The following is an 8,126-nucleotide window of genomic DNA, read 5'->3' as shown; positions in this document are numbered from 1 at the left end:
AGCAGTAAAAATGTAAACTTAAGAGACTGATGTATGGGAGCCAAGTTAAAGGTTTATTTTGGTCTTTTAAAAATGCTGGTTAGTCATTCTCCTAACTCGTTAATGAAATGATGAAAGATCTTGATGACTCGATTATCACGGAGTAATACCTTTTAACTACCATTCACTCTTTGTTAAAGATTAATTTTGGCGATATTGAATCCTGTGTGTGTAAGTGGTATTTATCTTTCAGTCAAATATTCCCATACTAAAGAGGAGGCAGAGTGTTGAGCCCCTTTTACTATCTTGGTTTTGGTCGTCCTTCTGTCTGTGAAAGCAAAATTACATAAATGAGTTGCCCATTCTTGGCTTGTTTCATTTTTGTCACCACTCATTTCTTAATTTTTGCATTTCTTAACTTCTCATATCCATCAGCACTTCTCATAAATGAAGCTCATTGTCACAGATTGGGTTTCCTGGGAGACGGACCCTTCAGATAGACTTTGGTGGGCAGGAAGTTTGTTAGGGATCAGTGTCTGTGGAAGGAAGGCATGTTGTTTAGCTGTAAGTCCTGTTGGATTCTTTGTGACCCCATGGACTGTAGCCCAACGTGTCTCCTCTGTCCATGGGATTTCCCAGGTAGGAATACTGGAGTGGGTTGCCATTTCCTTCTCCAGAGGATCTTCCCTATCTGGGAATTCGAACCCAAGTCTTCCACACTGGCTGGCAGATTCCTTACCATTGAGTCACCAGGGAAGCCTAGAAAGGAAGAAAAGGGAGCAAAGTTGGGCAGAGGGAGAAATTAGGTTGTGATGCCCAGTCTTAACAAAGGCCTTAGAGGATCCCACATAGAGCTCTATCTAAAATTAAGATGAACTTTTGAAGCTTTCCCAAGTGGAATTCAGGCTTTGCCAGGGAAGGGTGCATGAGCTTAGGTAAGGAAGATCTCTTTAGCCAAGGCAGTTACTCAAAGAGGCATAGCTAAGGCATGTCTGCTGGCAACATTCCCAGTTGGAATGTTGGCAGAATAAAACCTTCATTTCTCAAAGAAGTTCTGGAAAATGCATCAGAGTGTCAAGTGTACTCATTAAACCACTCATTCAGCTATTTCAGTTGATGCTGTTTATCACATTTATTTATATCTTTATTCAGCACCAGATTTATTAATTAAAGGTTTATTAATCTTTCCACTTGGTGCCATTGGTAATGTATTTTCTTGAATTCCCTCCTACTTTTTTGTGTACTCCTTTTCAGTTTCTTTTGAAGTTTTATCCCTCACATGGCCATTAAACAGATTTCCCTAAATTTGATCATTGATCCTTTTATTTTCTCAAACTAACCTGTCTCCTAAAGTGACTTTAAACATACTTATGGTTTCAATGGCCACCTCTAGCCATTTTTATCCTAACCAAACACCTACATGAAACTACATGCCAAGCACTATCCTAAGTACTTTACAAATATTAACTTGTTAACTCTTAACAGCTAGTGAAAAATAGTACATTCTATGGAGAAACTGATGCACAGAGAATAATACAACAGCATGGATAAAGGAATGAGACACCAAAGAGAAACAAGCATATTAAGATAAAGATCTTGTTAGCTAAAAGAGTGACAAATTTAAGCAACAACTGACAGAAATGAGTAGAGCAACAAACCAACAACTGTAGAGGATGGCTTTATAGACATAGATCTCTGAGAAATTAATAGCTAAACCATACAAAAGCTAAGCATAGATTTCAAATTTCTAAACAATTCAATAAACCAGATTGGGACATCAGGTGTGTAAATAACTCTCCATTCATTTAATAATTCACATTATTTTTGAGACCATATAGAATATGTATAAAATAACATGCTGGATTAGGATTAATACTATACATACTATGTTTACCAACCATAGGTTGGTTAAAATTAGCTATTCAGATAATTAAGAATAGCTTTTAGACATTTGGAAACTGAGTAACCTATTACTAAATTACTCCTGCATTAAAGATGAAATTATACTGAAAATTAAGTGATTTAGATGTTTGTCATAAAATAACAATGTTTAAACACACGAGTTACATATGCTGTAACTAAAAAGATTTGAAAAAGATACCACATACCACAAGGAAGATCTTGCATACTAAAACTTAGATACAACACAGTCAAATTAATTAATTAATTTTTAAAAACTTAAGAACCCAATTTAGACATGTTTTTAGAAGCAACAGAATACAAAGGAAACAAAAATAAGCAAGTGAAGTAAATAATAATGCAGTAAGTTAACAAAGCCACAAGCTGATTCTTTGATAAAATCAACACTAGAGAGAGATGTTAAGCGAGGTTAATCAAGCCAAAAAAAAAAAAAAAAGCAAAAATACAGAATAAAAAGGGGAAATAACTATAAATACAGCAGAGATTTTTCTTTTCAAGTACTATAAATAACAATTATAACACAACATTTGTTGAATCCTGCTACAGTGATGAACTAAGACCTGCTGTTTCTCTCTCCTATATTATAAAAGGGAAACATATTCTAAGAACTAAGAACAGTGTTAGCTTAAGACTCAACATTCAGAAAACTAAGATCATGGCATCTGGTCCCATCACTTCATGGCAAATAGATGGGGAAACAGTGGAAATGGTGACAGACTTTATTTTGGCGGGGAGTGCTCCAAAATCACTGCAGATGGTGATTGCAGCCATGAAATTAAAAGACACTTGCTCCTTGGAAGAAAAGTTATGACCAACCTAGACAGCATATTAAAAAGCAGAGACATTACCAACAAAGGTCCATATAGTCAAAGCTATAGTTTTTCTAGTAGTCATGTATGGATGTGAGAGTTGGACTATAAAGAAAGCTGAGAACCAAAGAATAGATGCTTTTGAACTGTGGTGTTGGAGAAGACTCTTGAGAGTCCCTTGGATTGCAAAGAGATCGAGCCAGTTCATCCTAAAGGAAATCAGTCCTGAATATTCATTGGAAGGACTAATGTTGAAGCTGAAACTCCATTACTTTGGCCACCTGATGCAAAGAACTGACTCATTTGTAAAGACCCTGATGCTGGGAAAGATTGAAGGCAGGAGGAGAAGGGGACAACAGAGAATAAGATGGTTGGATTGTATCACTGACTCAATGGACATGAGTTTGAGTAAACTCTGGGAGATGGTGACAGGGAGGCCTAGCGTGCTGCAGTCCATGGGGTTGCAAAGAGTTGGACATGACTGAGTGACTGAACTGAAGAACATTTTGAAAACTCCAGTGGGAACTAAAGGCTGTCTTAAAATGAATGTGTAGGGAAGAAAGTAGCTGCGATCTGAGCACAGAAAACTGAAATCATACGTTGGAAAAGGGCGGTCTTAAATTATTTCTGTTCCCTCTCTCCCATATTGCCTGGGATTATCAATGTCTGTCCATCCACTCAGAAGGAAGTTAAAGAAATAGTCAAGATTCCTGGTGCAAGTGTTCATGATAATATCAAGTCAGCAAAGAGCACTTCAGGCTTCTCTGGTGGCCCAGATGGTAAAGAATCGTCCTGCAATGCGGGAGACCTGGGTTCGATCCTTGGGTTGGGAAGATCTCCTGGAGGAGGGCATGGCGACCTACTCTAGTATTCTAGATTGGAGAAGCCCCATGGACAAAGGAGCCTGGCGGGCTAGAGTCTGTGGGGTTGCAAATAGTCAGGCACACCTGAGTGACTAAGCACACAGAGCGCTGCTGGTGTGAAGAGCTGAATAAGGGATTCATAGATACGTAGTTTGAGATACAGGCATCTCTGTCTCTCTAAAAAGCCCTAAGACTTATAGATGAGAGTCTAGGATGCGGCTTCCTCCCCAAATTCCAGTGAATTATTTCAGTCAAGTGAAACCCTCACTTAGGGACCTGGTTTGTGGTGAGACAGAAAGCGTGACTATTTTACTGTTTGGGGATACCTGGAGTTCTCTGTTCTAGACTTCAACCTGCCTTCGTTTTACTGGAAAATGACATAAATATGGGTAAGGCCTTTGACCCTTGCTTAAAACGCATTACCAGGTAAAGCAACCACAGTCAACAGGAGAATATAGCATCACAAACCAAAGTAAGTAAAAAGGAATACACTATTTCAGAAGAAGACAAATGGAATTATTGAAACAATACAATATGAAGAATAGTTACTAAAACAGATAAACCAAAATTTTAAATATGCATTATCAATCAAATTAAGATTATAAGGAAAATTAAAGGAAATTGTAATTGGAAAATAACCAAAAGATGAACTTACTAGGTCTGTAATATATGAGTTAAAAATACATTAGATGTGACAATTAGTAGAACCATACAGGTGAAGGAAAACTTAGGGAACTGAGAGAACATATCAAGAAAAATGTTGGACAGCAGCTGGAAAATATAAAAATATTAATTATTTAATGGCAATCTTTGAAATTAAATAATAATAAATAAATAATAAAATTGTGTTAGATGGAAGCTATGTGCCAGTATCTAGATAAGAGTTGCAGAAAGAGAAAAATGAAAACAATTTTTAAATCTATAAACTATTTTTCCAGGATTAAATAAAGTAGAAAGATGTCAGATGAAAAGAGCCATAAAGAAATAAGTAGGGAAGAAAAGGAAAAAAAAAAAACAGAAACAAAAACCATGCCTAAAAATAGAGAAAATAGAGACTACAAAAGAGAAAGAGAAAATTTAAAGCTTCTAGAGAGGAAGACTGTATTATATAATGCTGCATTAGAAATTACCACAAGTTTGGCAAGTGAAAAAAACCCACTCTTTATTATCACATGGTTTTTCTGGGTCAGAAGTCCAGGCACAGCTTAGCTGAGTCATCTGCTTTAAGGTCTCTCACAAGGCTGCTGTCAAGGTGTTGTCCAGGGCTGCAGTCTCATTTGAAGGTTCAACTGGGCAATATCTACATTAAAGCACTTTTGGTTAGCAGAATTCAGTTCTTTGCAACTGTTAAACTGAGGGCCTCACTTTCTTGCTGGTTGTTTCTTCAGAGGCTGCTTTCACCTCTTTGCTATGTGAGCTGTAAGAGATAATCACAGATGGGCATTAGTTAAAACAGTGAAAACATTTCTGCTGCCAGTAAGAGAAAGAACTGAGCTTCATACCAATTTGCAAGGAAGTGTTCTGATATTTAAAAGGGAAAATCAAGGAAAGGTGAGTGGAGACTCAAGGAGAGTTAAAGAAGTGAAAAATTATGAAGGGTTGGTCAGTGAAAATGCAGTTGGGCCAGTGTCTGCTAGCTGGCAATTATCAAGGTTAGGATTTTATGTTACCCCGGAGACTGGGAGTGCTCTATCCTTCCTTATGATTACATTTTGAAGCAATGACTTTCTGGTCTTTGAGAAAGACACATCTAGTTGTAGGACATAGATATACATCTCAAAAGGACAGAGAAAGGATTCATAATTGTAAGTCCTTTTATAGTAAATGCTCGAATTAAGGGAGCATTAAGACAGTAGTGGCCTATCATTAGGTACTGGTTAGGACAAACAGTATATTCTCTTGGCAGTGTTTAGCTTTCTCAGGCAGGCATTTTAGTGGGGTCATCCTTAGAATTCCAGGATGTCTGACTCTAGGTGAGAGAGCACACCATTGAGGTTATCTGGGTCATGAAGATCTTTTTTGTATACTTCTTCTGTGTAATCTTGCCACTTCTTAATATCTTCTGCTTCTGTTAGGTCCATACCATTTCTGTCCCTTATTGTGCCCATCTTTGCATGAAATATTCCATTGGTATCTCTAATTTTCTTGAGATCTCTAGTCTTTCCCATTCCAAGCTTTCCCTCTGTTTCTTTTTTTTTTTTTTTTCATTTATTTTTATTAGTTGGAGGCTAATTACTTTACAATATTGTAGTGGGTTTTGCCATACATTGACATGAATCAGCCATGGATTTACATGTGTTCCCCCTCCCGATCCCCCCTCCCGCCTCCCTCTCCATCCGATCCCTCCTGAGGAAGACTTTCTTATCTCTCCTTGCTATTCTTTGGAACTCTGCATTCAAATGGGTATATTTTTCTTTTTGTCCTTTGCTTTTCACTGCTATTCTTTTCACAGCTATTTGTAAGTCCTCTTTGAACAACCATTTTGCCTTTTTGCATTTCTTTTTCTTGGGGATGATCTTGATCACTACCTCCTGTACAGTGTCACAAACTTCCATCCATAGTTATTCAGACACTCTATCAGATCTAATCCCTTGAATCTGTTTGTCATTTCTACTGTATAATCATAAGGGATTTGATTTAGGTCATGCTTGAATGGTCTAGGGGTTTTCCCTACTTTCTTCAATTTAAGCCTGAATTTGGCAATAAGGAGTTCATGGTCTGAGCCACAGTCAGCTCCCCGTTTTGTTTTTGCTGACTGTATAGAGCTTCTCCATCTTTGGTTGTAGAGAATATGATCAATCTGATTTTTGTATTGATCATCTGGTGATGCTCATGTGTAGAGTCTTCTCTTGTGTTGTTGGAAGAGGATGTTTGCTATGACCAGTGCGTTCTCTTGGCAAAACTCTGTTAGCCTTTGCCTTGCTTCATTCTGTAGTCCAAGGCCAAATTTGCCTGCTACGCCAGATATCTCTTGACTTCCTGATTTGCATTCCAGTCCCCTGTGATGAAAAGGACATATTTTTGGGTGTCAGTTCTAGAAGGTACTGTAGGTCTTCAAAGAACCATTCAGCTTCAGCTTCTTCAGCATTACTGTTTAGGGCTTAGATTTGAATTACTGTGATATTGAATGGTTTGCTTGGAAACGAACAGAGATCATTCTGTCATTTTTGAGATTGCATCCAAGTACCGAATTTCGGACTCTTTTGTTGACCATGATGGCTACTCCATTTCTTCTAAGGGATATATCTACAGTAGTAGATATAATGGTCATCTGAATTAAATTCACCCATTCTATTCCATTTTAGTTCACTGATGTCTAAAACTTCGATGTTCACTCTTGCCATCTCCTGTTTGACCACTTCCAATTTACTTTGATTCAGGGACCTAACATTCCAGTTTTCTATGCAATATTATTCTTTACAGCATCGAACTTTACTTCCATCATAAGTCACATCCAGAACTGAGTGTTGTTTTCACTTTGGCTCCATCTCTTCATTCTTTCTGGAGTTATTTTCCCACTGTTCACCAGTAGCATATTAGGCACCTACTGACATGGGAAGTTTATCTTACCTTACCTGCCTCCTGAGAAATCTGTAGGCAGGTCAAGAAGCAACAGTTAGAACCAGACATGGAACAATAGACTGATTCCACACTGGGAAAGGAGTACATCAAGCCTGTATTTTGTCACTCTGCTTATTTAACTTATATGAAGAATACATCATGCAAAATGCCAGGCTGGATGAAGCACAAGTTGGAATCAAGATTGCTAGGAGAAATATCAATAACCTCAGATATGCAGATGACACCACCCTTATGGCAGAAAGCGAAGACGAACTAAAGAGCTTCTTGATGAAAGTGAAAGAGAAGGGTGAAAAAGTTGGTTTAAAACTCAACATTCAAAAAACTAAGATCATGGCATCTGGTCCCATCACCTCATGGCAAATAGATGGGGAAACGATGGAAACAGCAAAAGACTTTATTTTGGGGGGCTCCAAAACTACTGTAGATGGTGAGTGCAGTCATGAAATTAAAAGATGCTTGCTTCTTGGAAGAAAAGCCATGACCAGCCTAGACAGCATATTAAAAAGCAGAAATACTACTTTGCCAACAAAGGTCCATCTAGTCAAAGCTATGGGTTTTCCAGTAGTCATGTAATGATGTGAGAGTTGGACTATAAGAAAGCTGAGCGCTGAAGAATTGATGCTTTTGAACTGTGGTGTTGGAGAAGACTCTTGAGAGTCCCTTGGACTGCAAGGATATCCAACCAGTCCATTCCAAAGGAAATCAGTCCTGAATATTCACTGGAAGGACTGATGCTGCAGCTGAAACTCCAATACTTTGGCTACTTGATGTGAAGAACGGACTCATTGGTAAAGACCCTAATGCTGTGAAAGACTGAAGGCAGGAGGAGAAGGGGACGATAGAGGATGAGATGGTTGGATGGCATCACCGACCCAATGGACATGAGTTTGAGCAAGCTCCAGGAGTTGGTGATGGACAGAGAAACCTGGCGGGCTGCAGTCCATGGGGTTTCAAAGAGTCAGACACGACTGAG

The sequence above is a fragment of the Dama dama genome, chromosome 20 (assembly GCF_033118175.1).
Source record: "Dama dama isolate Ldn47 chromosome 20, ASM3311817v1, whole genome shotgun sequence".
NCBI classification, from domain to species: Eukaryota; Metazoa; Chordata; class Mammalia; order Artiodactyla; family Cervidae; genus Dama; species Dama dama.
The sequence above is the reverse complement of the archived record's forward strand: the minus strand, read 5'-3'. Positions refer to the sequence as shown.